The sequence below is a fragment of the Pan paniscus genome, chromosome 6 (genome assembly GCF_029289425.2).
Source record: "Pan paniscus chromosome 6, NHGRI_mPanPan1-v2.0_pri, whole genome shotgun sequence".
NCBI classification, from domain to species: Eukaryota; Metazoa; Chordata; class Mammalia; order Primates; family Hominidae; genus Pan; species Pan paniscus.
The window spans coordinates 89,048,243-89,073,927 of record NC_073255.2 but is presented as its reverse complement, the minus strand read 5'-3'; the positions used below and the strand labels follow the sequence as shown (position 1 = coordinate 89,073,927).

At 36.7% G+C, this 25,685-nt stretch overlaps 1 long non-coding RNA gene across 1 annotated transcript; it reads left to right on the top strand.

Annotated features, from left to right (window-relative positions):
* The first annotated feature begins 2,959 nt into the window (after positions 1-2,959).
* LOC129398266 (uncharacterized) lies at positions 2,960-23,798 on the top strand. Its single transcript, XR_008626002.2, has 3 exons — positions 2,960-6,001; positions 6,808-6,864; positions 23,758-23,798. It is a non-coding gene; the product is annotated as an uncharacterized LOC129398266 (long non-coding RNA).
* The last annotated feature ends 1,887 nt before the right edge of the window (positions 23,799-25,685 follow it).

Genomic DNA, 25,685 nt, shown 5'->3' with positions numbered 1-25,685 from the left:
TTTCTGGGCACTCAATGCTACTTATCTCTAACTCCTCCTTCAAATCTCCCCATTCTAAGTCTACTTCCTTAGGGAATAGGTACAAATATATCCCATTAAACATGATTTAAGGATGTATTTATTTTAAACTTGTCATCACTGGTGGTTGGAGTGTGTGTGTGTGTGTGTGTGTGTGTGTGTGTGTGAATTCTGACTCATTTATTTTATCTGATGGTAAGATACCCTATTGAAGAGATATTTATTTATAGAGCCAAACAATGAGCTTCTTTCTCACTCTTGGACTTCTGCTCTAGCTGTCAGCCACTCTGAATATAGAGAACAATTAATAGCCAGTGATCTTTAATTTGGGAGGGAGAGTAATATAACCATTTCACATATTAGTAATTTAAGCCCTAAAGTGACATTTTTGTACAAAGTCAGTGCAGATGCTGTCTGCCTTGATAATAAAAATGGTCACTTTAAATATCATGTAAGCCACCCCATCACATCATCTCATTGAAATGAAGGAAGATGAAAAGTTACTGAGTCAAAACAATACTTGAAGGAAAACAACTTCTCAAAGTCTGGAAGCTGTTTCCATGGGAACTGGCTGGACTGATAAATAATTGGAGGCCTTTGCATATATTGTCCCTTAAATGTGAGCAGCACTTGGGAGGAAGAAGGCTGAACAAGGCTGCATTTTTGACCCACTACCCATCCCTATTACAGAGATTTAGGGATTTTGCCAATCACAAATTCAAACAACCATCCATTTCCTGAAACATAATTTAATTTTAGTGGTAGCTAGGGACATTGCTTCCTTAGATTTTACTACCCTCTGTGTACTGATATCCATCAAACACACAGAAAATGTGGTTCCTTGTAAAACAATATGAATAAAGAAGGGTTGGGAAAAATGTTACGTGGAAACTTGCAATGTGATATCAACTGTAGGCAAGGACAGTACTTATAAGCAATGCTTGGGAGGTATATAAGATTCTTAAATACTGTTTCAGGGGGGAAAAATTTAAAGACAAGACAATCTGAATGATCCAGAAATAAAGTATCAACCTAGAAGACAGAAGAAGGCAACAGATTAGGATTCCTTTTCATTATAGTCAAGCATACTTAAAGCTAGAAATTGTTCAGAAAGTTACATACATTAATCTGCCTTCTGATTTAAGAATACAAGGAGGCTTCTGTCAACACTTAAGTAGGTAGTGAGAGATACCTACAGAAGCCTATGTCCCTTTTTTTTCATTTCAACTTTTAGTTACAGGGGTTACACGTGTAGATTTGTTACATGGGAATATTATGTGATGCTGAGGTTTGGAGTATAGATCCCGTCATCCAGGTAGCGAGCATAGTACCCAATAGGTAGTTGTTTAACCCACTCACCATTCTCTCTACTCTCCAGTAGTCCACAGTGTCTGGTTGTTCCCATACTTATGTCCATGTTTTTAGCTCCCACTTACAAGTAGAAACATGAAGTATTTGTTTTTCTATTTCTGCATTAATTTATTTAGGATTATGACCTCCAGGTCCATCCACGTTGCTGCAAAAATATGATTTCATTCATTTTTGTTGGATGCATAGTGTTCCATTGTGTATATGTACCCCATTTCCTTTATCCAATCTATGGTTGATGGACACCTGGGTTGATTCCCTGTCTTTGCTATTGTAAATAGTGTAACAATGAACATACGAGTGCCTGTGTTTTTCTGGTAGAATGATTAATTTTCTTTTGGGTATATACCCAGTGATGGGATTGCTGGATCAAATGGTAGCTCTGTTTTAAGTTCTTTGAGAAATCTCCAGAGTGTTTTCCACAGCAGCTGGACTAATTTACATTCCTCCAACTGTGTATAAGCATTCTCTTTTTGACCCAGCCTTGCCAGCATCTGTTGTTTTTGACTTTTTAATAATAGCCATTCTGACTGGTGTGAGATGGTATCTCACTGTGGTTATGATTTCCATTTCTCTGGTGATTAATTATGATGAGTGTTTTTTCATCACTTGTATGTGTTTGTTGGCCACTTGTATGTATTCTTTTGAGTAGTGTCTGTTCATGTCCTTTGCCCATTTTTTTTAATGGCGGTTATTTGGCTTTTGCTTGTTGATTTGTTTAAGTTCCCTACAGATTCTGGGTATTAGGCCTTTGTCAGATCCATAGTTTGCAAGCATCTTCCCCGCTTCTGTAGGTTGTCTGTTTACTTTGTTGATAGTTTCTTTTCCTATGCAGAAGCTCTTTAGTTTAATTAGTTCCTACTTGTCTATTTTTGTTTTTGTTGCAATTGCTTTTGGAGACTTAGCCAAAAATTTTTCACTATGGCCTATGTTGAGAATATTTCCTAGGTTGTCTTCCTCAATTTTTATAGTTTGAGAAATATTTAATCTATTTTGAGTTAATTTTTGTTATGGTGAAAGGTAGGGGTCCAGCTTCAATCTTCTGCATATGGCTAACCAGTTATCCCAGCACCATTTATTAAATAAAGATTCCTTTTTCCATTGCCTGTTTTTGCTGGCCTTGTCGAAGCTCAGATGGTTGTAGGTGTATGGCTTTATACCAGTACCAACCTTTTATAGTTACTGTGGCTTTACAGTATAGTTTGAAGTTGGGTAATATGATGCCTCTGGCTTTGTTCTTTTTGCTTAGCATTGCTTTGGCTATTTGGGCTCTTTTTAAAAAGAATTTTAAAATATTTTTTTCTAATTCTGTAAAGAATGATGCTGGTAGTTTGATGAAAATAGCATTGAATCTGTAAATTGCTCTGGGCAGTATGGCATTTTAAAAATACTGATTCTTCCAACCCATGAGCATGCAGTTTTTCCATTTATTTGTATCATCTCTGATTTATTTAAGCAGTGTTTTGTAGTTCTTGTATAGATCTTTCAGCTCCTTTGTTAACTGTATTCCTAAATATTTCACTTTCTTTGTGGCTATTACCAGGCCTATTAAGTAGGAGTGAGTAATCTTTATTCAAGGATGAACACACAGAACAATATACAAGTGAATAAACAACACCTATCTTGAATAAAGAAAGCAGATGCAAACAAACTGTGACTTATGGATGAAATTCTTCATCTTAAGAGAAGGGGAGAATTATCCTAAAACACTTCTTGAAATGGTTTTGCTATAAGAAGCAGAATAAATTATTTTAAAACATGCAGAACTGAAGCAGGCAATCTAATTAAAAATATTTAGTAACACATATCCTGATAAACTTTTAGAAATGTTAAGAATAAAGAAATTATTAAAACCTGGGTTCCCAAATATATAGGTTACCCAGAAACCAGAAAAAAATACAGGAAAGCTAACATACGTTCCAGGCTGGCTTTAAAATTTAACCTTTGCAAGACCAAATACAAAAAGATAATGGAAAGTGTTTAATGAGATTTTTATTTTCCTTTTTCTTTTTCTGCAGGGTGACAAGGCCAAGTAGCAAGTGGCAACTGATTTTTATTTTAATTTTCTGATATGCAAGGGTTCATAAATTATGGTACTGACATAGACCCCTGAAAAGTTTACTCAAGCAAATAATCCAGGGGGCTAAAAGTTAATTAAAATTGAGAAGAACCAGAAAATTTGGTATAAATGTTCTTATGGTGAGCATTGATATAAGTGAATTCAAACAATTTCTGTACAAATGTTAATATAATTTAATATAGTGTAATAAATGTCACTTGAAAAAGAATATAATTTTAGAAAATAATTAAAGCTTAATAAGCTATACCTCTAACCTACAATCTATACTCCATAATAAATTAAGAAAGATCTGTAAGTGTAGAGATGGGTCACTAGAAGCACATTAAATTTCTTGTTTTACATAGATAGAGGTTAAAATTACACTTCTGTGTTACATTTGAAGCTGAAAAAAATACATAATCTAGAATTTTATTAAATATATAAAGAAGCCCACAGCAAAATTTTAAAATGCTCCATTCTTTTAAAACTACTACTGATTACAGTAGCAAACAAAGCATAGTACAGATTGCAAATTACTGAACACAAAGATTAGAGAAAAATAGCACAAAGTATACAACTCAATGAGAAGTTAATGTAAATTCAGTTATTACAGCTAACATAGTTTAAATATCAATAGACAAATGTCATCAGAGCTAATTACAAAAAATGCAATTATGTACTCTTTTCTGAAACAATCGGAATTTAAAAAATTTGAATATGTAAGTGTCACATTATATCTTTTGGCTTCATCCCACTTGTTTCAGACCGCTAACTTAAAAAAATTATAAATTCAAAAAAAGAAGAGGCTTTATTTCTTATACAGGGTTGTAGCCTGCAGGATGGCCATTCTGACAGGCTAGGAAACACAGCTTCCAGACAGAACCAGAAACAGATACTGCTAGAGAGGGGCAAAGGGAATAGGAATGTATGCTGAGCAAGGTGGCCAAATACATATATTCAATAAGCTAGAGGAGGAGTAATGAATATTTATGAAAGGAGAAACATACAGAGGTGCAACTGAGCTTCATTGTTGTCCATGTTCAGAAAATAGCAGCGATTTGAGGGTGGAGGTTTCAGCCCTCTGACATCAAATATGAAGCAGAGGATACACAAACTCTTAATGTACATTGTCCATAGACTGGTCAGAAGCACTCTATGGTCAGTGGTCTCTTATTAGGCATAAAAGGAGGGGTAGCATCTTGCCACCTGTCCCAGATTTTCATGTTGATGCTGAGGTATGAGGTCTACTAGTATCTTCCTGGCCCCCTCATTTATGTGCAACCCCTGTGTGCAAGGGAATCAATTTCCCCTGAAGTCTAACTTAAATTAATGGGAGACGAGAGAGATTGGATGAATTCTTTACCTTCTCTTTTCTGGATAAAAGACCCTAATATTCACTCATTTATGTAGATTCTGGAAAAACAATGCAACATGGATGAGCTAACAGTCATGTTACAAAGTGGTGGCCAGCATGGAAACCTATCCTTGTATTGGCTTTTCTCCCTTACTCCCTCCCTTTTCCCCTCACTCCTATACCCCGGAAATGCATTTTCTTTTCTTTTTTTTTTTTTTGGGGGGGGGGTTAAATGAGCCTTTATTGGAATGTTGTAGCAGTTGTGTTTGAAGGCGGTGGCCCTACAAAAAAAAATTTAAATTAAAGTCCCTAACTGCATGGGTAGGAAAACCAGGGCTGGAGCTCAATTGGAACCGGTGGAGCCCAGAACTCATGGAGACATACGTATGTACGTGGGCACGGGACGCCCTCGCACTGGCATGAAGCCGGCCCAGCCTGCAAGAGACACGGAACGGCTTCTGCCTTTCCTCACGGAACCAGTTTTTAAAGAGTGGGACGGGAAAGAAACAAAAATGAAACTAAAAGCAGACCTGATCCTTTTAAAAACATTTTTGTAGACTCTAAAGGGAATTACAAAAAAAAAAGTCTGAAAGCAAATCCTGACAGCAACCCCTAGGTTTAAGGACAGGTTCTAAAGTAGACCCAAACGGAAATCCTGACATCTGTGCGCAGCGGCTCGCCGCACACCTGGACGGCACCTCCTGACCTGCACACACCTGTGCACGCTCACCTCCCAGGAGCAAGGCCAGGGTGGCTTAAGATTGCGTCCATCGAAATGAATAGAAAAAAGGAAAAAATTTAATAAAATAAACCACAACAGAAAAACCCCGCGACAGTCCCCCCTCCAGCTTCCTGCTCGGGGCTGCTGCCGACCGGATCCTCTCCTTCTCCCTTCATGGGCAGCTTCTGGAATCCCTGCTTCTCTGGCTGGGTCTGTTCTTCAGTTTGTTCTTCTGCTAAGTCTGGAAGGTCCGGGGGCGGGGGTCTCCAGAATGCAATGGAGGCGTTCGGCTGGAGCGAGGGCTGCCTCGGCCATCCCTGCATCTGTCAGTCAGTCACGGGGGCGGGCCGGCCGTCCCTGCCTGGGGCTGTGGCACCATGAGCCGCCCACCCTCCAGGGCACAGGGCCAGCGGGACGATGCAGCGTACAACAGGGACCCCAGGGTCTCTGCACGGTTTACTTTTAACTCCATCATCATGAGGTGATTTAAAAAAAAAAAATCTTTCAACTTATAGATCGCCATGGGAAGGCAGTCAAAGATTGGGAGCCTAAGACAGGCCCGGGGCTTCTGAACCGAGCGGGGTGTTTCATTTTTTTGCGGAAATGCATTTTCTAACAAGGTAATAATAGTTAAGTCTTTGTCTTAGGCTTTGTTTTCCAGAGCTCAGGGCGAGACAGTCGGTAATAGGAATATTCTTAGAAAGCAGACCATAAAGATGGGATTTTAGAACTGGACTACTCACTGGCCTTCTAGCAATGAGGATTTCAGTGCTAGTGGTAAATAGGATACTGAAAATTCCTGGTTAGCAGTGGTACCATGATTATGGAAGTTTTAACCTTTGTTGAATTGGAATGAAACGCAGATGAAAGGGGAAGCATTAGCATATATGAAAGTTGTGATGTTTTAAAAGTATGAGGTCAGCAATCATTATAAGGATTGTGTAGAATGGCTTCTCTTTAAGCATTATAGATGTTGAAAATATAAAATTCTCAGCTCGGGTCAGCCAAATGCCGTAACACGGAACAAGGTGAAATCTGAAGAACTTCCGGGGAAGTTTTTAGGGAGACTTTCCTCTCCTGTGGCATAAGAATGTGCTGAAAATCAGGCTCAGGATTTACTGAAAGAGTGGCAGAGCCTCGATGTATCCTGAACGCAAAGACTCAAGAGGCCCCTATGCTAAAGTCAGTGGCTTCATAGGAAAGAATGGAATGTTGAGACCTGAAACAGGGTAATTTGGGTAAACAAGCCTGAAAATATTGAACTCACAAGTTCTATTGAACTTCCAGGATGGCAGAAGAAGCCCTCTTCTCCAAGCCTCAGATTTTACAATGACATAATCAGAGGTGAGTGCCTCTCCGGATAATGCTTTCCCTCATGGTCTACCCACCTCCCTTTATTGCGTCTAGTCAGTAGCTAGGGTTAGGCCTCAGCACAGGCAGAGCGGAGAAGTATAATCCATCTTCAGGAGAAAATAGTTTATGTCAAAGGAATTGACATACCTGACTAATAAATACTGTCAGCAACCTGAGAAGCAAATGTCAGAATAAAGCTTCAGATTTATACCCAAAGAGGTGCAATATTAGGCTGGGTATGGGAGAATTTATTGAATAAAGGCAATCACAAAAGCCTTTGAATTTGATGATCTAGAAATGACACTGATGTCTACCCCAAAATATTCTTCTGGGATACCTCTTTGAGGCTTCAATATAGCAAATACAATGAAAAATCTGGAATATCCTAACATGGTATTGAGGAAGGAGTGAGAAAAATTGAAGATATGGGAATGTTAGAATGGATTTACTATGTACAACCTGAGTACGCACACCCTGATTAAGATTCTTGTGTGGTCCAGACGATATTCCATAAGCAATGAAGTTTTGAGGGTACCGACATCTTGCTGGCAGCTGTGCTCTGCTAGCTGTGGTTGATGGTAGGAGTTGTTGCTGTTGAACTGGGCCCAGCTGATACAACACTCAAGCATCAGAGGCAAGTCAGGTGAAATTGCTAGACTTGCCATCAATTTGTCTTGGCCTTCTCACCTGTGGTAATAGTTAATAGGTCATGGTGTTCTTAGAAATGAGATAGATAGACATGAGAAAGAGAGAAGGAAGAGATGATGGGCAGAAGGCTGACATCAGCTGCTAAATTGGAAAACTCTGGTTCCATACCCAATTTCCAAGGTAATTTAGTTCACAAATGTAGAAGTAATTGATTGAAGAGTATGGTCCCCTTGAGAAAAAAAAGAACCTGCAATGCCATCTGAAGTATATACAGTAAATATTCCCTTGATTATTCTCCAAGGGGATCTGAAACCATTTCCAGGGTAACAGCGCTGGGGAATGGGACAACACAGACATTTCTAGGACATTTAGATATAAGTTCTGAGCTGACACTGATGTCACGGGATCTGAAGCACAATTGCAGTACTCTGGTTAAATGGGAGTTTACAGAGGCCAGGTAGAGTTTGACCCAAGTCCATTTCACAGTGCATCCAAGTATATTTGGACCTAACCTATGGCTATTTCCCTGGTCCTCATGTGCAGTATGCAAAGAGAAATACTTAGCAGCTGGCAGAACCCATACTTTATGATCTGTGGAATAAAAGCTATTAGGGCACCAAGAGCCAAGTAGCAGACCCAGAAACCACACTCCCATCCTGAGGAAAATTATAAATCAGAGGTAATGTTATATCACAGTAAGAAATGCTGAGATTAGTATCACTATCAAAGATGTAGAGGATGTAGGGGTGATGGCCCACATCATATTTCTATTTAATTCACCTGTATGTACCCTACAAAAATGAAATGGATCGTGGTAGATGACAGTACATTACTATAAATTTATCCAATTGGCAGTCCCGATCACAGCTTCACAGCTGCTATATTATACCATCTGCCACAGAAGCTGCTATTGGAGCTGCCACTAAGTTAAGTGACAGTAGATTAACACAGGCTTTGGCACTTGTTATAAGACTACTGATCTTGCATATACATTTTTTCTCCAATTCTCTTTAATAAAGAGAATCAAGTTCTGTGTTTATTCACATGGTAAAAACAACGGCACCCATTTACTCTCAAGTCCAGGGATATGCAAACTGTCCTGCTCTCTTTCACAATAGAAAATGCAGGTATCTTGATTATCTTGCCAATCTCTAGAATATAACACTAGATCAGTAAACTGATAACATCATGACAATCGGACTTGGTGAGCAGGACACGAGAATTATAGTAGTTGTCAGAGGTGTCAGAGGATTAGAGATAAGCCTTATGAAGAGTCAAGGAATGGCCACAGTTTTGGAGGTCCAGTGGTCAGTAACATGGCACAACATCCCTTGTAAGACTAAGGATAAATTTTTGCACTTTACAGCTGACACTTAACTGAAAGATACACAGTGTTTAATAGTCCTCTTTTGATTTTGGAGGTGGACTGAACATGATGTCACTACTCTGACTCATCTATTATTTGGTGACTTGGAAGCTGTTAATTTTGAGAGATGCCTAATGGGAGAGAGTTCTGCAGAAGATCCAGCCTGAGGCGTCTAGCCACTTAGGACTTATAACAGAGCAGATTGGCTTGAGGTAGAGATATGTATGGAGACAGGTTGCTATGAGTTTGAGAAGTTTCTAGGTTTTAGAGAAAGATAATTCTTTCTCTGTAAAAGAACTATTCTCAATTTGAATAAACATTCCTGTCATTGTACTGGATTCTACTAGCAACTGATGGCCTGACTACAGGATGCTAAGTGACTATGCCACTGGGGTTTAATTTTCTGAACTGAGTATAATCAGATCCATCATTTTTTATATTGGGTATATGCAGAAATGATATTTGAGTTTCAGCCTAAGCATATCCAGAATACACTGGTAAATCACACAGTTGTGTGGCCTAGACATCCACATCACTTAGCTCTTCTGTACAGACACTCCTATCTCAGCTTACACCTTTGGCCTCAAGTGGTACTCCCAATAGTCAACCAACCTAGAAGTAAAGAACCTAGCCTAGTGCAAAGGCAGACTGATATGATATGTTAATGCAAAAGCAAACAAGACTGATGCCAATCCTTATGCTGGTGGACCAGCAAGCAAAGAAAGAAGTTACAATGTCAGTGGGAGTAATCAATCCTAATTACTAGGATAGTCTACAGCTGTTACATAATGAGGACCCAGAGGGTGTTGTCTAGAACCCACTGAATTTATGAACTTGTATGCCCATGGTAACCGTAAATGGATAACTACAGCAACAATGGTTAGAAAAGGTGTTTGTTTATATATTTCTCTGTAAAATTTAGTGGATTAAGATTAAAACAATACATTGTTTTGTTTATAATGTATAATTTGTGCAGAGCTCAGCAGGAACATCTTATCTTTGCTATATAAATTGTCTGGGGTGTCAACTGGAATGACTTGAAGGCATGGGGGCTGGAGAATTTGGGGACTGCCCATGCATCTCTTTCTCTTTATGTGGTCTCAGGCACTCATATGATTCAGGGCCTCTGAATAGGGTCTCTCTAGCATATTATCCTCAAGGTAGATGGATGTCTTATGCGGTAGCCCAGAGAACCAGGAGTGTGTCTTCCCGGAGACCAAGGTGTAAGTTGCAACGCCTTTCATAACCCAGCCTCTGAAGTCATACATGATCACATCTGCCATATTCTGTCAGTCACACAGGGACAGATATTATTTAATGCATGAGGGCACTACACCAGAGCTTCAATACTGGGAGATGTGCATCACTGGGGGTCCATCTGTAATATGGCTGCCACACAAGGAAATGGACACTAAATGGTAAAGTTCTGACTCATAACGTGTAAAGTTCTGAGACTCCCTGCCAAGCAAGCCACTCAGACCAGCCAACAAGATGGCCAAGGGTAGAACAAATGTAAAATGGGTGATGAAGGAGAAAGGTGTTGAATATCAGTCTAGGTTTGGGCACTAGTCACAGAAGTGGGCGCCTTTGTTTGTTTCACTTAACCATCTTCCCTTAAAGCCGTTTAGTGCTTGAATCTGGCAACCATTATGAGGCTGACTCTGACTGATTGGTCTTTTACATCCTTTCTTGGGGAAAAAATGAAGAGATGCTATAATAAAGACCATTTTCCTGAATCACCGTAAAATAAAACTGGAAATGAATTGTTAATATAACAATGTATATAGAGAGTAATAAATGTAAAAATAATTTAAGTGATAAAATTTGGCAATGGAAATTATGAAATATTTAGAAAGGAATAACTGAAGGCACCACATATCAAATCTTGTGGGGTGCACTTAAATGGATTAATTAGAGACACATCATCTTAATTGCATTTATTAAATTATAAGACAGATTTTAAATTAATGAACTCAAATCTAGGATAAAATAGAACAAGCCTCAAGAAAATAGAAGAAAGTAAAAAAGTGACCATGAATACAAACAAAACAAAAAAACAATAGATATAGTTAATAAAATAACCATCACAAAATTTTTTGAGAAACATAAATTAAGTAGACAAACTTCAATAATTTTTATAAAGTTATAAAGGTACAAATAAACATTAGAACACAAAAGATGATATCTCTGTAATTACTGTAAAGATTTACACAAATAAAATATCACACATAATATTTTGCTAATAATTTGAAAGCAGATAAAATGGGCAAAATCCTACAAAATTATATACTAGTAAAACCAATTCAAGGAGAAATAGAAAATCTTAATATACTTGAAACAGTTTAATAAATTGACTTTTTAAAGTCAAAACTCTTAGCCTTCAATGAAGAAAGTCAATACAGATTTCTCCCCACACCTCCTTCCTTACAAGGATTTCAAATACACAAAATGAAATCAAATACATTTCTTGATGCTTGCCTTGCTAAATTCCATGTCATATACAAGGTCTTTTATTGTCCTCATGTTCATTTCTTTAAAATTACTTTTCTTTTGTATGCCTATTCAATTTCCAACTTCTTCCCATTTACATGCATCTAGTATTTTGTGTTTAATGTGTGTCCTTTCTTTTGATCTTTAATCATGTCTTCTGCTGAGTCCATTTGATTTATCTTAAATGTTCTAATAATCTATACATATGTATAAAAATGTATAAACTACTCTTTCTAATATTTTTGTCAATTTTTCCCCCATGTTACACACTGTTATCCCAAAGGTCTTACCTGATAACTCCAATATCTGGATAATCTTGAGTTCTACTTCTCTCGACTATTTTTAAACACTCTTCCTCTTACATTTTCTTATTTCTTTGCATATCTGGACATTGTATATAACTTATATGGAGGTTCTATTAACTTTGTCAAAACATGAGTTTTGTCCTGGCAGGCAGTTAAATTACCTGTGAAGCCCTTGAATCTTTAAAACTTGCTGTTAGATTTTTGTTAGGACAGATCTATTTCAATTGTATTTCTACTTCTAGGATATAGCCACTATTCCTAGAATATGTTCTTAATCTTAGATGTGGACTTTCTTGGATTTTAGATAAATATATGGTTTCTTCACTGAAGTCTCTCTACTCTGCCTGGGCCTACACTCCAATCTCTCCAAACTGCTACTCTACCTCTGAAATCTGTGTTCATCTCTTAGCCTCCTAGAAGTTGGTCTTTGCTATCCCTCCCAGAGCCTCATTCTATGGATACTCATCCATGGAAGCTTAGCTTAGAAGTTGGCCAAGAACTGGAGAGAAAAAAGTTATATAAACCTCTTGGGCAACCCTTGCTAGATTAGTTCCTAGGCGATTGGTAGTTTTTGTTGTTATCATAAAGTGGATCTGTTTTCCGTTTCATTTTTTTTTTAGTTACTTATTGCATTGAAGAGAACTTGTTGATTATACTTAAAGAATGATTTATTGAGCTGGAAGATAAGGTTGAAAAAGTCTTTCAAAAAGCATTAGCAGGAAATAAAGAGATAGAAAGAATAAAAAAGAAGTCAAAAGATATGGAGAATAATAATAGAAATTGCAGTGCCCATCTAGGATGAAAGGCAAGGTATACATGTAGAGAAAATATTTGAAGAAAAAAATTAATGATAAGTTGTTAAAATTAATGAAAGATGTAAGACTTAATACTAAAAGGGCACATCAAGAACTGAATAGGAGAGATAAGTACAAAAAAATCCTCATTTAGACTTATTATAGTGACATTTAAGATTATTGAAGACAAGGAGAAACTCTCAAGATTTTCAAAGAGAATAATTAGATTATCCACAGGAAACTAATATTCAGTACCTATTAGACTCGACAACAACAACACTGAATGCAAGAAAGTTTTCAAGGAAAAGAATTTAAACCTGATATTGCATTCAGTTAAGCTATCATTTCAATGTTCAAGCAAATATAAGATTAGTTTTCAGAGAGTCTAGCAACACGAAGAATCTCTGAAATAATTCTGAGAGGTTTAGCTTTTGAAAGGAAGCAATTGATTTTGTAAGCAAGAAATTGTTATGGAAGGGAAGAACATGTAAAAAGCAGAATAGAATTTATCCAAATAAACAATAATTTAATCGTTTGTGTAAGGATAAAAGTACAATACTAATACTTCAACTGATACTAATGTTGTGAAAGTTTTGGGGAGAAGAGAGAAAGGTGGGGAAGGAATTGTGTTAACACTTGGTTCTGTTCAGGAGGAAAACACAGCTATCTATAAGGTTGCAGATATGATATGGAAACATAAACAAAATATTAATCTGTTTTATTTTCCAATGCTTAAAGCATTTCCTGGGATATAGTCAATGATCAAATAATATTTGTTAAAATAATCTTAATAAATTAATAATTACTACCAAAATAATAAAGATAGAATGCATATAGTTCAATTCATAAGAATCATCTTATTAAAATCAGGGAGACAGGAAACATAACATTTTGAAAATTAGAGTAGAAAAAAACACAAACTAGAAGGACAAACAACTTTTAATGCAATTGTAATAAAAAATAATTTATGGTAAACTGACTAAAGTAGATAAAACTTACTAATCAAAAGATAAGAACTCTCAGATTGTATTTAAAAGAACTAGTGGCCGGTTGCGGTGGCTCACTCCTGTAATCCCAGCATTTTGGGAGGCCGAGGCAAGTGGATTGCGTGAGCCCAGGAGTTGGAGACCAGCCTGGACAATGTGGCAAAACCTCATCTCTAAAAAAACAAACAAACAAACAAGAAATTAGCTAGGGGTGGTGGGGCACATCTGTAATCCCAGTAACTCGGGAGGCTGAGGTGAGATAATCGTCTGAGCCTGGGAAGCAGAGGTTTCAGTGAGTCAAGATCATGCCACTGCACTCTGTTTAAAAGATAAACACACACAAAACATAAGACACAGAAAACTTGATCATGGGGGCATGGCAAAGTATATCTGGAACATATCAAATGGAAATTTTAATATCAGAAAAAAGTGAAGGCCAAAATGAGATTTATGACTGAAAATGAATGTTACGTATGTAGAAAGCAAATGTGAACCAGGAAGATTGTAATAGTCAATAATAATTAATAACTATTGCATTAAATGATCAAAAAGAAAAAAATACAGGATCTTTCAGCTGATGCTGAAAAAATGTTCAATACAATTTTTCACACAGTTAAGGCAAAAATTTTTAGCAAATGAGGAAAAAGAGAGGCACTTCTTTAATAAAAAGGGAGCTATCTACCGTATAATAAGTGTCATATTTAATAATGGCCTTTCAGATTCATTCCTTTTCTGGTGGACGTCAAGACAAAGACGCCTGCAATCACTACTATAGTTCAACACAGATCTGAGGTCCTGGCCGAGACATTGAAACAAGAAAAATAAGTAAAGATAATAGGAACAAGAGGCAAAATGTCATGATATGAATATCCTAATGTAATGCTGAAAAGAATTTATAAACAAATTACTGGAATTAATATGAAAAATTAATCACTTTAAGAGCAGAGAAATAATATAATAAACACTCATGTAATCACCACTCTAAAAGTGAAAATTTGTCAAATTTGTTTCATGTTCCTCTTTTTAAGTAAAAATGATACATTTATAAGAACATTTATTGCAGCATTGGATATAAGAACAAACAATTGGAAAAAATCTATTTTACATTAAAAACATTAACGTTGAATGAGCAATAATCACCTACACTTTCTGCTCTGTGAAAATTTTCAATTAACTCAATCCAGATTTTTTCCCCAAAGTCCTTCTAGATAACATCCAATACTTCAGGCATAAATATATATTTCCTTTTTTTTAAATTTTATTATTATTATACTTTAAGTTTTAGGGTATTAACTCATCATTTACCATTAGATATATCTCCTAATGCTGTCCCTCCTCCCTCCCCCTACCCCACAACAGTCCCAGGTGTGTGATGTTCCCCTTCCTGTGTCCACGTGTTCTCATTGTTCAATTCCCACATTTCTAATATTCAAAGCTTCAAGACAGACTCTTACCTTAAAATCAGGAGTTGATTTATTAAGACTAATGGAGGAATGTATTGAATGGAAACTAATGAGCTATAGATACGTCTTCCTTTAGGAAAACAAAAACAAAAAAACTTGGTTTGGAAAAGCTGATTTATAGTCTTAAAAGATCAATATTGTAAAACATTAAAATTCCATGCTCCTACCCCTGGTCAGGATTTTTTTAACCTCCTTCTCTAACGAATTTCGCAGTTTTTTTTTTTTGTTTGCTTTTTGTTTTTGAGACAGAGTCTTGCTCTGTCTTGCTCTGTCGCCAGGCTGCAGTGCAGTGGCGTGAGCTCGGCTCACTGCAACCTCTGCCTCCCGGGTTCAAGCTATTCTCTGCCTCAGCCCCCCCAAGTAGCTGGGACTACAGGGGGGCGTCACTATACCAAGCTAATTTTTTTATTTTTAATAGAGACAGGGTTTCACCATGTTCGCCAGGATGCTACCAATCTCTTGACCTCGATTTCACATATTTTAAATATGGGTTTTAAACAAAAACTCAGATCACTTGGAACCATTTAAAAATGTAGCCGGCCATTCTATATAAATGATATAAATATGAGAAAATAGACACAGTAAAGTCTAGATCAGTGTTGCTCAGTGGAAATAATGTTAACCATAAATGTGAGCCACATATGTAACTTAAATTTTTCTAGCAGATGTATTACAAAGTAAAAAGAAACAAAATTAATTCTAATAATATATTTCAATCCAGTCTATCAAAATATTAGTCTTTTAACCTGTAATCAATATAAAATTACTATTGAGATATTTCACATTCTTTTTTAATACCAATTTTTTCAAATCTAGTGTGTATTCTACACTTACAAGACTATCTCAAGTCATACTATTCACCTTTCCACTTCTCAATAGCCACACATGGCTGGTGGCTGCCATATTAAAAAGCACAGTTTCAAAGAATGTATTGATTAATATAATGAATATGCTATGCTAATCTAAAGAAAGCAGGCACCATTATTTAGGAGTTTTAGAATGTGCTAAATACTGTGCTAAGCAATTTATGGATGATCTCATTTAATGCATCAAAAACCTATGGAGCTAATACTGATATTACTCCAATTGCCTTCATTATATAGTTGAGAAACTTGAGATTCAAAAGATATCCCAATGGACTACATATAAAATGGAGCAAAGCTGAAGATTGTGCCTGGATTGGCTGCTTCCTTAGTTTATATTGCTACTTATTTATACTGGCTATAGTCTGGTTGATGGTTGGCACAAGGGTGATGGCAATGGAGGGGAAAGAAGTAGACTACTTTGAGAAATATTCAAATGATGAAAGAAGCAGGACTTGGAAATGGGTTACACATGCAGGTTGAGGTACAGGAAATTATCAAGGTTGATGCTTAGGTGTTTGGCTTATGCAGATGATCAGATTGTATGACTTTTTTTTTCTTTTTAAATAAGCTTTCACAGGTTGAAAGATTGTATGACTATTGTTGAGATAAGAACTACCCATTGGGTCAGGCTCACTACTTGGGTAACAGGATCATTACCCTGAACATGCTTCAGCATCACACAATATACTCAAGAAATTTGCACATGTAACCCCTGAATCTAAAATAAAAGTTGAGATTGTTTTTCTAAAAAGAAACACTGGAGGGATCAGCTTTTGAGATAAGAACCTCAGTATTCCATACATCACATTCTGAATATACCTGCCATGGTTTTAGTTACATTAAGCCTCTGCTAGGAAATGTGATTGCAAAATGATCGTTGGCTTTTATTGGCTTTTACAGTGACCAGGAGAAAAAATAAGGAGAAAAATATTGTACCAGGATAAAAATTAAAAAAAAATCTTCTATGATGACTCCCTTTCACAACTAGGATGCAAAACTATATGAATGAGAAAATAATTTACAATTTATTTGGTGTGAAATCTTTTAGAAATGAGTAAAATCTATGTTAAAAGCTCAGTAATATGAAGCTTAATGCTATGATTTATTTGTACGAAACTCCTATAAACACTATGGACTAGAGCTAGGGACACTAGTTTATTCCACTGTTGTTAAAAATGCAATTATTTACAGCTCTCTGAAGTTTCTTCAGCCTAACCACTTCATTTCAATTGAAGGTTTTTGTGATTATTTGCCCCATAAATTTGAATCCCTCAATAATGAGATTGAATTACAATCTTCATATTTGTCTTGTAAGATAAGGGAAACCATCCTCTGCATCTGAAAACAGGTGAGGGATAATATCTGGGAGAGAAGGCTTGAGGGATTTGTGGAGTGTGAAAAGTTCTGGACTAGTTGCTGTGGGGAATAGCACAGGGAGGGGATGCAATATGGTCAGGGAGGGGACACAATATGGTTAAGGGGCTTGTGAAGCTGTGGTCAGGGCTAAAACTGTCCATAAGAACAGATATAAGAAAGAAATCATCAACTATACACAAGCCCCAAAATGTAAAGAGTAAAATAAAGTTAGTTTCCCAGGTAGCGAGTGACGGGAGGAGGCAGAACCTCATAGGTCTTATGATTCCCTTTATGTTCCCTGAGGGTATGATATTACATCATTTCAGAAAAATTAAATAAAAAGGTTTTATTACTCAAATTTGCTTTGGCAGAATTTGCCCTAAGAATGATATTTACTTAACCTCTTTCATGAATAGGGGACTCTGTTTTGTATTTGTAGCCCTCCATCCATCTGTTTGTCATGTCTATTGCTTGTTTCTTAGGGCAGTGGTCACTGTACTGAAATTTAGTCCAATATGAGGCATCATTTTAGTTCAGTGACTACATGAATAGTGCCAAGGACTGAACAGTGAGGCATCAGGGACCCGCAGCTCAAACTGTAGTGTGATCCTGGGACCTTTTATGCTTCCTGCTGAATCAGAGTAGATTTTAACAATTGTCCCAGAGACTAAAGTAATCAAAGAAGTGCTTTAAAAAAATCACCTGAGACCAGGACATAGGATGAAGTAAGCCAATTAAGAGACTCCTTATAATAACCAAGTTATGAGGTAAAAAGTGTTATGAGGTAAAAGTTATGAGGTAAAAAGGTTATGAGGTAAAAAGTTATGAGGTAAAAAGTTATGAGGTAAAACTCAAGTAGTAGTGATGAGAACGTAAAGCTATATCAGTAAAAAATAGTTATGTTAGAAGAATAATCAGGAAAAAACTGACTTATTTAATCAGGATATTAGGAATCAGGAAAAAAGTCAAAGGTAATGCCATATGAACCTGCTGTGTAATAATCATGGTACCATTAGTAGGAGAACGTGGGTGTGATGTGCACGGAAAGGTGCTGAGGTATTGTAAATGAATTCAGACACTTTGCTATTGAATCTCTTTTTAGTTCCCTGTGGGTTTTCCTTTTGCGTTGTAATGGCAACAGACATACAATAGATATAATATGGGTACTCTATATTTGCCACCATAGTAGTGGGAGAAATGCCAGGCACAGGTAGTGTCCAAGATGTATTAAGCTTTCAGGTTGTATGTATTCATTTTCATTACCACCCAAACTCTTCCCCATATGATCTCACTCTCTAACTTTTAATACACATTTTAACTCCACAAGGATAACAAAACTGTATGTAGTTTTTCTTACAGTCCTTATATATTATAGTATTATATATTTCAGATATATATGAAATCTCCTAGTATCTCAGTGACTAAGACATACTCTTTTTTTAATAGAGAAATCTATTTATTTGAATCCATGCAATCAAGTTTTACCAAAGAATCTAACCGAAAAATATTCTTGTGCATATCGAACTCCTTTCATGGAACTTATCAGTTCCTGCCCTGCATCATGTCTTTCTAAATTTTGTACCTCCCTATATATATATAGAAACCCACATCTATGTCTTTTCACTGCCTACATTTCTGATCAATACAACCCAACATCCATAGTAATAGTTAGCTGGCATCTGTAATGTCAGAATGAAATTAGAATACAGAACTCAAAGAGACAGTTTTGGGACTCATTTACATAATGATCTTAGTCTCTGGAGAAGACGATGAACAGAGAAAAGAGAATTTAAGTCCAAAGAGCAAAAGAAGGAAATCAAGGACAGATCCTTGAAGAACGCCCACCTTTTGTGGCATTGGATAAGAAGACCCTTGTGAAGCAGACAGAGAAGAAAAAGGATCAACGAATTAACAGCATTTTCAAAATATTCCAATGCTAAACAAAGACAAGTGCTTCAAAAACAGCAATGTAGTATACAATCTTCTCTTTCTGGGAATGGAAGAGAGATAGGTCTTCAGAAAGACCACGGGTAACTTCTGATAAAGCAGTGTTAGAGTTTTAGTGGAGTATTGTGGGAGCACAGTGGCAGGGGTTAAGAGATGAGCGGTTGGTAAATAATTAGAGACATCCACTCAATATTGTGTAACCTTAGAGATCAATGGTAGAAACCACACAGACCACTTTAGTGTCCTCTTTTATCACAGAGAATAATTTGATACCCTTCATACACCATTAGTCAGGAAACTGGGTTCAGTTTTATTACTATCGATCTATTCTACAAGTTAAGACAAGCTATTTTAACTATTTTCACCTTCTTAACTAAATTTTCCCACTAATTACCTAGAGGAAATGAAATTAGGATGATGTTTATTTGCAACTGAGAGAAAAGGTATTCAGCTGCCATTTAGTGGTTAGTGTTTTCATTAAATTTATAAGTAAATATGATTTTATAATTTCATGATACTTTTATATAAATATTAACCCTGTCCCTTAATTCCACACAAAATCACCAAAAGGCTATATGTAAGTACCCAATTTTACTGAATTCCTGGTGGTTTATTAAAGGGAACCACACTGTAGGAAGAAGATTATCAGAAACTAAATATTACCTTATCCACAGTTTCCAAAGAGTTTACAGCTTCACAGGAGGTCTCCTCACAGGCAAATATTGGATTTAGAAACATTATTTCTCTATCTTGAAATAATCTGTTTAATCTCTGTTCTCTCAAATGAAGAGACTGGAAAGGGATGCATCAAGAAGCAATAGTGTCTATGAGTAAAGAAAGAAATACTCTGCATGCCAAGGAATCTGAGTGGGTGTTTAGAGGACCAGGAAACTGAAGAACTCTCTGAAATCCTTGTTAACAGGATCTTCAGTTCAAAAGACAGTAACCATTCTAAATAACCTAATAGACCAATCCCTTATAGAGTCATTCACACTGTGCAGTCTGTCCAGATAGTTCCATTTATTGTAAAATGTGCTTTTTATGGAAGCATGCTTTCCTAGCTTTAGAAAACAGTCACCAACTCTTGTTGTCAAAGGAATTTCAATTTACCTGTTAATTTAATTTCATGTATTTAGCACCCGAGACATAGGCTTCTTCATTTCTCTGTTCTCCTCTCCCAGGTCTATAATGGTACATAAAACTCAAACCCTAATTTGATTTGTGAAACTAGTAAGTTATAGAGAAGTTGCTAATTGTAGCTTATATGTACATTCAAAAATTCTTACCCACTGAACAAACTAAATATTGATCTGTTAAGTATGGATAAGAATGTGTTTAAAGCCTAAGTTTTTTTTTTCTTTTTGGAATGAGCATTTCTAAAAAGATGCCATCATTTTTAATGGTGGGAAGAACAATGATGAAAACAAATTCAGTAGCAGAAATTAAAAATAAGGGACAAGAGAAATTTATAACAAGAGGTACAGAATCAAAAACAGTTTTTCAAAGAAGATGTATTAATAGGGATTAGGGTCAGATAATTCAAGCAATCTTAAGTAAGATTAATATATCACAATTGTGGAGATATACTTTATGTCAAATTAGTTTGTAGGACTTGTCTCTGCTAATTAGTGATCATCCATGACCTCTCTGTTATACACTGGTTGCAGGGTTTTAGCTAAAATATAATAAAGTCTTATATTTTGAGTCATAGTCATTTGATAGACAGAAATTCCCTGATACTTGAAAAGTAAACTAAGGATGATGTATGCCTTCAATAAAGAGATAATCATATACTGAAGGGAAATGTGCCTGTGACCTTGTCAGAGGCCAAAGTTGGCTATGGGTGGAATCACCAAAAACAAAGCGAAACAAAAACCCAAAAAACCTAACAAAGAGCATATCACTGTTGGGTTCACCACGTCCACAGAATGTTCATTGTCCTTTGCCTCAACATGTTGCACATATTATGGTAGATCACTTGATGTCTATTCTAAATCCATTCTCTCTTCTTTCCTTTTAACAACTCAGTATATTATATATTACAGGTATGCTATATATTATATAGACCTATATGTAATATATGACCCTTCATTGACAGGGGGAGTAGGAGTACTGACTTTTGAACGGTAAAAAACCTGCATATAACTATTGACTCCCCCAAAATTTAACTACTAATAGGCTAGTTGACCAGAAGCCTTACTGATAACATTAAGCAATCAACACAGATGTTGTATGTTATATGTATTATTTATTGTATTCTTACAGTAAAATAAGAGAGAAAAAAGAAAATGCTATTAAGAAAGATGTAAGAAAGAGAAAATGTATATACTATTCATGAGCTGGAAGTGGGTCAGGAGAATGGTCTCCATCTTCCTTGTCTTCACACTGAGTAGGCTGAGGAGGAAGAGGACAAGGGGGGAGCTGCTCTCACTGTCTCAGGGGTGGCAGAGGTGGAAAAGGTGGAGGAAGGGGAAGGAGAAGCAGGTGGAGCAGGCACACTCAGTGTAACTTTACTAAAATACATGGTAATTTCTGACTTTTTTTCCTTGTCATTTTTCTAAAATTGTTTCTATATGGTACCAATCCTTCTTCCACCTTTTGCTTTTGTGTCAGTGCCCATATCATAGGAGAATCCATGTTATGAAAGCAGTTAAAAAGTAGTCTTGAATAATCAGAATCCTTCTGATGATTTTCTAATGTTAATTTGTTTTCTAATACTGCTTCTTCTATGTCTTCTTCCTCATCATTTGGCACTGGTTTGGAAGCACTCTCTCCATCATGGAGTCTTCTGTTAATTCCTCTGGCATGGTGTCTGATATGGTTTGGATTTGTGACCCTACCCAAATCTCATGTTGAATTGTAATCCTTAATGTTGTAGAAGGGGCCTGGTGAAAGGTGAGTGGATCATGGAGGTGGACTTCTCCCTTGCTGCTCTGGTGATAGTGAATGAGTTCTCATAAGATCTGGTTGTTTAAAAGTGTAGCATCTCCCCCTGCTCTCTTCCTCCTTCTCTGGTCATGTTAGAGGTACCTACTTCCCCTTCACTTTCTGCCATGATTATAAGTTTCCTGAGGCCTCCAAGCCATGCTTCCTGTACAGCCTGCAAAACTGTAAGTCAATTAAAACTCTTTTCTTTTTAAATTACCCAGTCGCAGGTAGTTCTTTATAACAATGCAAGAACAGACTAACACAGTGTCTATCAGCTCTTAAAATTTTCTGAAATCCTTACCTTGAAAACCTTCTCCCCTCACCTTTTATTTTGGGTGATGGACATATCCCCAATCTCTTTTGTGATTTTCTTGATTGGCTCTCTTGTAAATCCTGTGAAGTCAGACACACCAACTGAACAGTTTTCTCTAGCAAGAATGTATTGCTTTGGCCTTAATGGCTTTCATGGATTTTCCTGTAACAACAAATGCCTCTTCAATGGTGTAGTCCTTCCAGACATTCATAATACTCTCTCCATCAGAGTTTCTTGACAATCTTTTCCATGGGGTACTGTGTGTAATGAGCCTTAAAGGCCCCTATGCTCCCTAATCTAAAGGCAGCATTAGAGACATTGTGTTTGGGTGCAAGTAGACCACTTTAATGTTTTAGGTGTTGAATTCATGGGGTTCTGGGTGGCCAGGGGCATTGATTAATATCAAAAGAACTTCAAAACGCAGTCCCTTACCGGTAAGGTACTTCCTGACTTCAGGGACAAAGCATAGATGCAGCCAATCCAGAAAAAGCGTTCACATTGTCCAGGACTTCTTTTTGTACAACCAAAAGACTGGCAGCTGGTGTTTAGCTTTTTCTTTCAAGGCTCAAGGGTTAGCAGCTTTGTAGATAGAAGCAGTCTGGATCATAAACAGGACTGGAGGTGGGAGAAGGAGGGAAATGCCTCATTTAGTAGCCTATACCCTACTGGAGTTACTTTACACCCTTTACATTCCTTGTAAAAGCTGTATCTAGAAGACGGGATACATGACACAATGTTCAGATGTGGGTACAAAATAGTACTAAAAGAAGTCAAATACTACATTTTCTACTTATAAAAAAGGATTTGGCTCTGGGCAGCCAATAGGTAACAAGAAGGCATTTTGGGCCGGGCGCGGTGGCTCACGCCTGTAATCCCAGCACTTTGGGAGGCCAAGGCGGGCGGATCATGAGGTCAGGAGATCGAGACCATCCTGGCTAACACGGTGAAACCCCGTCTCTACTAAAAATACAAAAAATTAGCCGGGCGTGGTGGCAGGCGCCTGTAGTCCCAGCTACTCGGGAGGCTGAGGCAGGAGAATGGCGTGAACGCGGGAGGCGGAGCTTGCAGTGAGCCGAGATCGCGCCACTGCACTCCAGCCTGGGTGACAGAGCGAGACGCCGTCTCAAAAAAAAAAAAAAAAAAAAAAAAAAAGAAGGCATTTTGTTCCAAAGATAAGGCATAGACTATATGTTTGTGTCCTCACAAAATTTTTGGGTTCAAATGATTTTTGGAGATAGGGCCTTAGATCATGAGGGTGGAGCAGTCATGATGTGATTTGTGCTCTTATAAGAGGATACATGAGAGTTCTTCCTTCATCCCCCCCTTCTCTCTCTCTCCATCCCCTCCTCTCTCTCTCTCTCCTCTCTCACTGTCTCTCTCTCTCTCCTCTCTCTCTCTCTCCCTCTCTCTCTGCTATATCAGAATACAAGGAGAAGATGGCCTTCTGCAGATCAGGAAGAGAGTCCTCCTCAAACAGTAAATCTGCTGGCACTTTGATCTTGGACTTTTTACCTGGAGAACTGTGAGAAATAAATGTTGTTTAAGCCATTCAGCCTATGGTATTGTGTTATAGCAGCCTAAATAAGACAGAACGGGAAGGAGAAATGGAGGAAACAGTGAATGGGGTACTCAAAGGAAGATAAAGCTGAAAAATAATATTTTTTAATTTTTTGCACAGGTTCCCTTTTTGAGTGCTTCGTTAACATCTTGGAATTCCATAGTAGCGCACGCATAATTTGCCTTTTATTCCCTTTAAAATTTAGTGCGTTAAAAAGCATGAATTATCTATAAGCCTTTACAGGAAAGAGAATTTTTTTTTCACAACACATAAGTGTGAAGATATCTAGCATTTGTGGATGGGGTGTCATTTTTAACTGATAACATTCTGTTTTGTCATAGAGTTCCAACAGGAATGCACTAACTACATTACTTTGCTAATCTTAGCATTTGCTTCATATGGTTCTGTGTCAAATTTATTACTTTAATGTTGGTTTAGGACATATGACAATATTTACAATAATAAGCACTAAGAATAGTTTGTGTCCACAGACTACTGCAAGCCTTTGTGGGAGAGAGTGAGAATGGGGATAAGGGAGGTAAGAGATACCATGCTATATTACAATAGAAATTACCATCACTTCAGAGATTATTACTAAGTAAAGGAATTACAACAATATTTATTCATGCTTCTTTTTTATATTAAGGAAAAGCAGAATGATTATGAGGAAAGCTTTTATTTATAAAATTTTCACACAGGTTACTTATGAAAATCGCTCTACTTTTTAACCTTAGTTTCTTATATGAATATATGTTCTTTAGTCCATTTGAAATGTTTAATCAAATTAATCCTTTAATCTTTTACTGTTTTACTGAATCCAAATGCACAAAAAAAGCTAATCTTAACATATCTTCTCATGTTGTTTTTTCTGGTCATGATCATTTCCCTATATCACTAAAAACTGTTAAAAAAAAAAAAAAAACCTTTGGTAAGCAGCATACCATTTGCATACACAGATATTTGTGCAATTAAGCATCCCCTTTTGTACTATATATGTATGTTACAATTGGAATAGGTTCTGGATAGGGACTTAGTATACAAATGTTTTAGGGATGTAGCCTTTAGGGCTACATGGCCACGTTCTCATCTCACCCTCAGTCAGTTCTTAGATACGTGAAGTTGGGCATATTACTTATTTCTTTGTATCTCAGTTTTGTCATCAGTAAAATGGGGATAATAATAGTATATACATTGGAGAATGTTTTGAGGATTATATGAATGAATATATGTAAAGAATTCAGAACATAAGTATTTTATCAACATTTGTTCTTATTATTCCCCTAAATACAGGCTAGAGAAGGAATTGTCCTTTGATCTACAGAACCTTAATATCATCTACACTCATGAGTTAATTAATTGGTAAGGTCACATGTTTATACACTTTGAAATAATTTTTATAGAATAAAAATCATGGTTCCATGGAAGCTTAAATGGACATTCCAGAAAAACTGTTCTACAAATTACAACTTTCTAGGAAGAAAACCTATTTTTTCCCAGTTTGGTTCATAATCATTTGTCTATCTAGCTCTATTCTTCTTCTTCTTTTTAATCAACAAAAAATTGTATATATTTAGAGCATACTTGTCCAATTCATGGCCCATGAGCTGCATGCGGCCCAGGACAGCTTTGAATGTGGCCCAAAACAAATTCCTACATTTCTTAAAACCTGACATTTTTTGGTAACTTTTTTAAGCTCAACAGCTATCATTAGTGGTTAGTGTTAGTGTATTTTATGTGTGGCCCAAGACAATTCTTCCAGTGTGGCGCAGGGAAGCCAAAAGATTGGAAACCC